Source organism: Euprymna scolopes, chromosome 24, assembly GCF_053919585.1.
Source record: "Euprymna scolopes isolate OS-2025 chromosome 24, ASM5391958v1, whole genome shotgun sequence".
NCBI classification, from domain to species: domain Eukaryota; kingdom Metazoa; phylum Mollusca; class Cephalopoda; order Sepiida; family Sepiolidae; genus Euprymna; species Euprymna scolopes.
In genome coordinates this window covers 103,160,229-103,169,016 of record NC_136505.1, presented here as the reverse complement: position 1 = coordinate 103,169,016, position 8,788 = coordinate 103,160,229, and the positions used below count along the sequence as shown (strand labels likewise).

At 32.4% G+C, this 8,788-nt stretch overlaps 2 non-coding genes across 2 annotated transcripts; one reads left to right on the top strand and one right to left on the bottom strand.

Moving 5' to 3' along the window:
- Window positions 1–955: 955 nt before the first annotated feature.
- Window positions 956–1,028, top strand: Trnat-ugu (transfer RNA threonine (anticodon UGU)). The gene has a single exon. It is a non-coding gene; the product is annotated as a tRNA-Thr (tRNA).
- Window positions 1,029–4,169: 3,141 nt separating this feature from the next.
- On the bottom strand, window positions 4,170–4,242 carry Trnat-ugu (transfer RNA threonine (anticodon UGU)). The gene has a single exon. It is a non-coding gene; the product is annotated as a tRNA-Thr (tRNA).
- Between the last annotated feature and the right edge of the window lie 4,546 nt (window positions 4,243–8,788).

The window sequence follows — 8,788 nt, the reverse complement described above, 5'->3', positions numbered from 1 at the left end:
CCTAATGAAAGCAGTAATTGCATGGGCAGTCAGTGTTTTGAGATACAGTGCGGGAATTTTAGAATGGTCTGACAAGGAGTTACATGCCATGGATATCAAAACAAGAAAAGTTTTAGCAATGTTTGGTATCTTTCACATTCGAAGTAGCGTAGCAAGGCTGTATCAAAAGAGAAAAGACGGTGGGAGAGGATTGAAAAGTGTAAAAGATTGTGTGAGAACCGGGGAGATGTCGTTGAAGGAGCATGTGGTTAGAAGTGAGGAGTGGATACTTAAGGTTGTGGCCAATGAAGTGGAGGTATGTGAGACTAATGCTGATTAGGTGAAACTTATGGATAGAGAAAGGGCAGAGGAACTGGCTAGGAAGAAAATGCACGGAAAGTTCTTCCAGAATATATAGCAGAAGTGGCTGATGAAAGATCATGGCAATGGCTTAGAGCTGGGTATCTGGCTAAGAGTACTAAAGCTTTTGTTTGTACAGTACAAGAGCAGGCATTAGGAACACGATTGTTCAAAAAAGTGGTTCTAGGAGAGGAAGTTGCTGCAGAATACTGGATTTATGGTAAGACCTCAGAGTCAATTGCGCACCTTGCAGCAGGGTGTAATGGATTGGCCCACAGAGAGAGGGTACGATCGCATGGGACTCCGGATATATTGGGAGTTGTGTACATAATAACTCAAGAATTATCGGTATAGCTATAGTAGCAGAGTCAACAACACGGCCATTACCCACCGAAACACAAAGAAAAGTAAAAAAAAAAAAAAAAAAAAAGACTCCCGGGCAACGCCGGAGATATGTCCATCTTGTTTGAATGAGTGACACAACCTTATCACATACACATGTTACCTGTGACACAACCTACTGATCTGACAAACATGGCGACACTTAACACACAGCTGTACAAATCTATCAATGATTTTGTTTATAATTTAGCTGTAAAACGCAAAACCGACAAGAGCCTCCATAGCTCAGTGGTTAGAGCACTGGTCTTGTAAACCAGGGGTCGTGAGTTCGATCCTCACTGGGGGCTGCTGATCATTTTATTTTTCTTATAATTTAGAAAGCATGCTATGTAACTTTTAATCATCTGACTTGCATTTTATTATAATTATGCATGTCTGTAACCAACGCTTCGTAACAGTTATCAAAATTAATGACGTTATGTTTTTTTTTATTTTTTTATTCTGAAATTTCTTGCAGTATCTGTAATGTCATTAATATCTCTGCTATGCTGAAGTTTAATTTAAACGCACCTTTTCATAAACAGTAAAATCCTGAGATACGGCATTAATCCGTTCCTGGGTTGAGATTGTATGGTGAAATCGTCGTATGGCGGAGCCTTAGCAAAATTTTATACAGTACATATTAAAAATTAGTAACAAAATGCAGTACAGTATATAATACAGATGTATATAATCAAATAACCTTATAAATAGCACCGTAAGTCGAGGCAAATACCCAACTAGGGACCGAAAAAAAATCGTATTCCACATCGTAACTTGAAAAACACCGCAAGACATTAAAAAATGAAAATATCGAAAAAAAAAAAAAAAAAAAAGTTTATGTTGTACGTATCCGTTATGGAACGAAGTCCTCCGGAAAAGAAATTGCACTTAATTTTATCAAGTAGTTTCTTTTTTACAGCGAAAAAAAAACAATTTGTTATGATACCGAGAAAAAGATTCGAATTTTAGCAAAAAAAAACTAGTATTAAGGATGGGGAGGGAGTGTCGGCGCTTTAAATTGAGTTATCTCCCCGTGGTATGTTAAAAAATTCCAAGATGGTAGACTTCGACGCGCTCCATAAAAACGTGTTTTTCTGCTGTAAAAAAAAAAAAAAAAAATACTCGATCAAATTAAGTGAAATTATTTTTCAGAGATCTTCAGTCCAAAACAAATACGTACAATATAACATTTTTTTCGACATTTTCATTTTCTTAATGTCTTGATTAAGCTGTACAAGTACCTTATTTTTTTACTTAAAATCATTGTTAAAGAAAATTATTACAAACTATCTTTCAGTCTTCACGGTGACGAATTGCACGGTAATATAATATAGTTTATACAGTGCCACGCCAAAGTATTGGGTACATTACATTTTTCTTCATAACTCTAATTAGGATTCCAGATTTTACTTAAAATTTGGTCAGTTTATTCCTATCACTATTCTTACTAATATTTGGGGTAAGAATTACAAGGCCTATGATAAGAGAATATTCTTTGCATTGTTTTTACTCTCGAGTGTATATCCGTTGATATCTTATATGCTTTTATATAGAGTGATGTGGTTCTTGATTGATTAACTTTGTCTAACTCTGTCGGATATATACTCGAGAGTCAAAACAATGATAAGAATATTCTCTTGTTACAGCCCTAGTAATTACAAAATCAAAGTTTAGAAAGTTTATGTTTAAGGAAATTAACAAACGCAAGAGTATTGGATACACTTAAAAATATCCCTTTTCTAAAATAATTTTAGACGACTTTTGCTTTGCCTGTTGCAATAATGCTAGCGAATTATCAATGGCCAATCAGAGAGCTTTATATTAAAATATTTTTTTTATTAATTCTCCCGGTGTGTGTTCACCTGCTTCAAAGTCAACCAGTTCATATATACTAGGCTTCCTTCAGTCTCGACAGACTATGGATACCCACGGTAAAGGTGCCTGAGCGTGAAATTTTTGCGGCAAGAGTTGCGCAATCTCCAACCACACCTCTCCTGAGTCGACCTTGTTGAATACCACTGGCAAGTGGAGGTTCAGGACGACTGGAAACAATGCCGAGATAAGCGGAAAGCACATGCAGCGCCTAGAATTCCCAAAATGGTCACCCATCTGGTACTATCCAGGCTCAATGTTGCTTAACTTCGGTGATCTGCTGTTCATATATAAAATTGCCTAAAACTAAAGCGTTGTCAATAGATATTCGTCAAAACATCATTGATAAGCACAACGAAGGAAAGAGGTATCGAATAATATCAAGGGATCTTAATCTACCATTTAGTACAGTTGGAAACGTTATTAGAAAGTTTAAAATCTCTGATGAAGCTGTTGCAAATCTTCCAAGATATGGTCGACCAAGGAAATTAAACGAAAAAAAAATCAAGATGGGTAAGCAGAAAGGTACAAAGCACCCCTTTTTGTTACTCGTAGTGAAATTCAAAACGACTTCAGAGAAGCTGGGGTTGGTGTGAGCAATAATACAATCAGTAGATCTCTAAATCGTCCAGGTTTTGTTTCAAGATCATTATATATCAAAGGATATCTACCGTAAAAGATATTTTTTGTACAATGTTCCCAAACTTACGTATTAAAGACAGAGTCCGCCGCCATTTACATTTTTCATATATATCGGTAAAGACTGTGTGTTTTTCGAGCTGATTAAATACGTTATGTTAAATAAAAACATTAAAAATTTATCCGGTTAGGTAGAAAAGTAACTTATCTTGCCTTTGGTAACATTTATTTGTTATATATTTGTTTGTTTTTTGTTTTGTTCTTTTACAACTTTTTTTTGAAAAATGCAAATGGCGACGGACTCTGTCTTGAATACGTAAGTTTGGGAACATGAGTCAAAACAAACGAAAAAAAAACTATACAAAATACTGTTAGAAACCCACCGAATATCTGTCAGCCTATATTACGGTACATACATTGAGTGGGTTTCTAACAGTATTTTGTATAGTTTTTTTCTTTTAGTTTTAACTCATTTTCCCAAACTTACGTATTCAAGACAGAGTCGGCCGTCACTTGTATTTTTCAAATGCATCTATAAACACTGCATGTTTTTCGAGCCGAATAAACACTTTACATTAAATAAAAACACTAAAAAATTATCCGGTTAGGTAGAAAAGTAACTTATCTTGCCTTTGGTAACGTTTATTTGTTATATATTTGTTTGTTTGTTTTTTGTTTTTTGGGGTGGTTTTTACAACTTTTCGAATTTATGTGCATAGTAATACAAACCCAAACATTGATTGCAGTTGCAAGTGAGCTGGGATTATAAGTTAGGGCCACATCGTGTATATTTTGGCTACGTCTAACCATACAGAAGAACCGTGATACGATAAAATGTCTGCCGATGGATAAGAGTAAATAAAATGTACGAGTGATGTCCAAAACGATCGTACGGGAACAACCGCTTTTTAACTTTTGAAAAAATGTTTTGCAGAAGCCCCCAGTGAGGATCGAACTCACGACCCCTGGTTTACAAGACCAGTGCTCTAACCACTGAGCTATGGAGGCTCTTCAGTTGTCGCCATCTATATTACGATTTTATTCAAAACAAAACGTCATTCTACAATGTTTGTTTGTTTTGTACAACTCAAGTGTCCGCAGTCTTTCTCAGCTGTGTTTAATCTAGTTCATTGATAAGGTCACCGTCGTTCATTCATATTACGATGACGCAGCACAGTTGCGAATTGAAGAAGTTAAGCAACGTTGAGTCTGATCAGTACTTAGATGGGTGACCACAGTACCAAGTGTCATAAATAACTTAAAAAAAAAAAACAATCAGATGTATAAATAAACTAGAAGAAACCGGTCCCATGACGGGTAAAATTAATTCCCGAACAAAACAGTTGCGAACAAACTTCAGGTCATATCACGTATCTTCGAATAAAGGGTAATTTTGTAGCTTCTCATTCAAAATGGAGGACGGTTGAGACGTAAAATAATCGTCTGCTATTTTAAAGGGTTATATTTCGGTACATTTTCGATCTATTAAGACAAAAAAAATAATTTACTATTAGAAAAGATTTTTTTTTATTTTATTGTGAAAATAAAATCAGTGCTTTTTGTTATATAAATAGACCCGAAATATAACGAAACCTAAAACGGAATGTAACGAATATAATGGAATGTAACGAAATGTAACGGAATGTAACGACATAACAAAATGTGACGAAATATAATGAAATATAACAAATATAACGAACTATAACAAATGTAACGAAATGTAACAAAATGTAACGAAATATAACAAATGTAACGAAATGTAACAAAATATAATGAAATATAGCGAAATAACAAAACAATTATAAAATATAACAAAATGTAACAAAATATAACGAAATGTAACAAAATATGACGGAATGTAGCAAAATATGACGAAATATAATAAAATATAACGAAATATAATAAAACATAACAAAATATAACGAAATATAACAAAATATAACGAAATATAACGAACTGTAACAAAATATAACAAAACATAACAAAAAATAACAAAATATAACGAAATATAACAAAATATAACAAAATATAACGAACTGTAAAAAAATATAATGAAATATAACGAAATAACAAAAAAATAACAAAATATAAAGGAAATTTCCTGCACTCTTTATCTGTGCCTAAACCTAAATGTAGATTCCATAAACAAGGCTTTTCTTAGAACTGCACGCCTGTGGAACTCTCTACCGACTGCCTGCTTTCCAGCTGACTACAATCTGATTGTCTTCAAGTCCAATGTAAATAAGTTCTTGATGAACCGACAGTCTTAGTAATTTACAAAATTCCCACTACTTATGTTTATTATGCTGTAATCACATTGACTAATGTATACCCATTAACCCTTATCCTTAAATGGCCTCCGGGCCTTAATAAGTGGTGATTCCTGTGTAAAAAAATGCAACAAAATATAACGAAATAACAAAATATAGCAATATATAACGAAATATAACAAAACATAACGAAATATGATGAAATATAACAAATATAACGAAATATAACAAAATATAACGAAATATAATGAATGTAACGAAATGTAACAAAATAATACAAAATGTAACACAATATAACGAAATATGATGAAATATAAAAAATATAACAAATGTAACGAATGTAACAAAATATAACGAAATGTAACACAATGTAACGATATATAACGAATGTAACGAAATGTAACAAAATATTACGAAATATGATGAAATATAACATAATATAACAAATGTAACGAAATGTAACAAAATATAACAAATGTAACAAAATATAACGAAATGTAACACAATATAACGATATATAACGAATGTAACGAAATGTAACAAAATATTACGAAATATGATGAAATATAAAAAATATAACAAATGTAACGAAATGTAACAAAATATAACGAAATGTAACAAAATATAACGATATATAACTAATGTAACGAAATGTAACAAAATATAACGAAATGTAACAAAATATAACGAAATATATAACAAAATATAACAAAATATAACAAAATATAACATAATATAACAAATGTAACGAAATGTAACAAAATATAGCGAAATGTAACAAAATATAACGAAATGTAACAAAATATAACGATATATAACTAATGTAACGAAATGTAACAAAATATAACGAAATGTAACAAAATATAGCGAAATGTAACAAAATATAACGATATATAACTAATGTAACGAAATGTAACAAAATATAACGAAATGTAACAAAATATAACGAAATGTAACAAAATATAACGATATATAACTAATGTAACGAAATGTAACAAAATATAACGAAATGTAACAAAATATAACGAAATGTAACAAAATATAACGAAATGTAACAAAATATAACGATATATAACTAATGTAACGAAATGTAACAAAATATAACGAAATGTAACAAAATATAACGAAATGTAACAAAATATAACGATATATAACTAATGTAACGAAATGTAACAAAATATAACGAAATGTAACAAAATATAACGAAATGTAACAAAATATAACGATATATAACTAATGTAACGAAATGTAACAAAATATAACGAAATGTAACAAAATATAACGAAATGTAACAAAATATAACGAAATGTAACAAAATATAACGATATATAACTAATGTAACGAAATGTAACAAAATATAACGAAATGTAACAAAATATAACGAAATGTAACAAAATATAACGATATATAACTAATGTAACGAAATGTAACAAAATATAACGAAATGTAACAAAATATAACGAAATGTAACAAAATATAACGAAATGTAACAAAATATAACGATATATAACTAATGTAACGAAATGTAACAAAATATAACGAAATGTAACAAAATATAACGAAATGTAACAAAATATAACGATATATAACTAATGTAACGAAATGTAACAAAATATAACGAAATGTAACAAAATATAACGAAATATATAACAAAATATAACAAAATATTACGAAATGCAATAAAATATAACGAAATATAACGAATTGATGGTGATTATGAGGGTTAGGTGCTATCAGGGTTGTTGACACTTCGACAAAGAATCCGGATGCTTAGCAGAATGATAAAACAATATGTATTTTTCAAAGATGGCAGAAAAATAGGCTTCTCGGTGATAATTGAGATGACGTCTCCCCAATGAAATATCCGCTGATTAGACATCTATTATACTGAGAAAGGATTTTAGACAAACCTTTTTGTGTTCGTTGATGTAGTTTGGATAACACACCGTAAAGGATTGTCATGTTTGTTTGGCTGGGGTATTGTTGTCATATTTAGGCTAGTGAATCCCTGTCCCATTTGAAGGTTCTTGGTAACGGGCTGAGACGTAATCGCCCTTTCTTCTTTACAGCCTCTCTCTCACAGACGTGATGTTGCTAGTCTCAGTCTTCTACAAATACTATTATGGCATGTGTTTTTAAGAATTTCTGATCTGTTCCCTGCTCCTTTTGTTCCAGGTCGTTTGACTCATTGGTCTAGTGGTCTCTATCAATTCGTTGGTTTAATACCGTATTGCAACAAAGATTCCTATTCCAGTAGCTACCTTCTAAAATGTCTAGGCTTTGTGAGAAATTCCATATACAACCGCCATCTTTCTTGTTTAGGCCGGCCACACAGTTCTAGTAGCCGGTCTGTGATTGGTTAATTTTAAATGAGTCAAGTAAATTGTTTGGCGCCCTTTTTTGTATCATGCTTTTATTTTTCAGTCTAACAGAAACTTGGCATCGGGATAGACTCAACTAAGTCTCTCTCTCTCTCTCTCTCTCTCTCTCTCTCTCTCTCTCTCTCTCTCTCTCTCACACACACACACACACACACACACACACGCACGCACGCACTCTCTCTCTCTCTCTCTCTCTCTCTCTCTCTCTTTCTCTCGAGGGAACTAAGACAATTCCTTCATGAACACCAAGCTGTTGGTGAACGAAGGACACATCTCCACAAGCAGCGATAACTTATATTGCTGTATTTATCCTGATTGATGATGGCATTCAAGAACTGTTCTGCATGTTTATTTTCCAAATATTGGATCTTATTTCATTTCATCTTGAGTCCCAAGGGGCTCTCATTGTGCCTAATTATAGGCGCCATCTTTCCCACTGAGTTCACTACACCATGAATATTCATGGATCCTTCCAAAGGAACAACGAACTAACATTCTGACAATAGGAATTCGCACTAAAGGCTCCATGCATATGGAAGCAAATCGGGCCACCGTTTTGCAAAAGGACTAAACAAGAACCAAAGAACTTTCATTGCTGTTACTTGTGAATAAATTTTGAGTTTAAAAGGTATGGATTTTGTTTGTGGAATTCATTTGCTTCTGCAAGGAGGATACTGAGATGTGTGAGAAAGAAATTTCTTACAGCTTGTGGGACTTTTTTCCTACTGACTGTTTTCCTCCTAGCCTTGGTCTTTTCAAAATTAAACTTAGTAGTAATCTTTGCGATAATCATCTTTTGTTCCTTTTAGTGTCTTCAATTAAGTGGCTTCACGTCTTTTCTGGTGCGATTTCTATTTTAAAAATATGTATTTTGTGTTATTTAAAATATATCCGAAAAAAAGC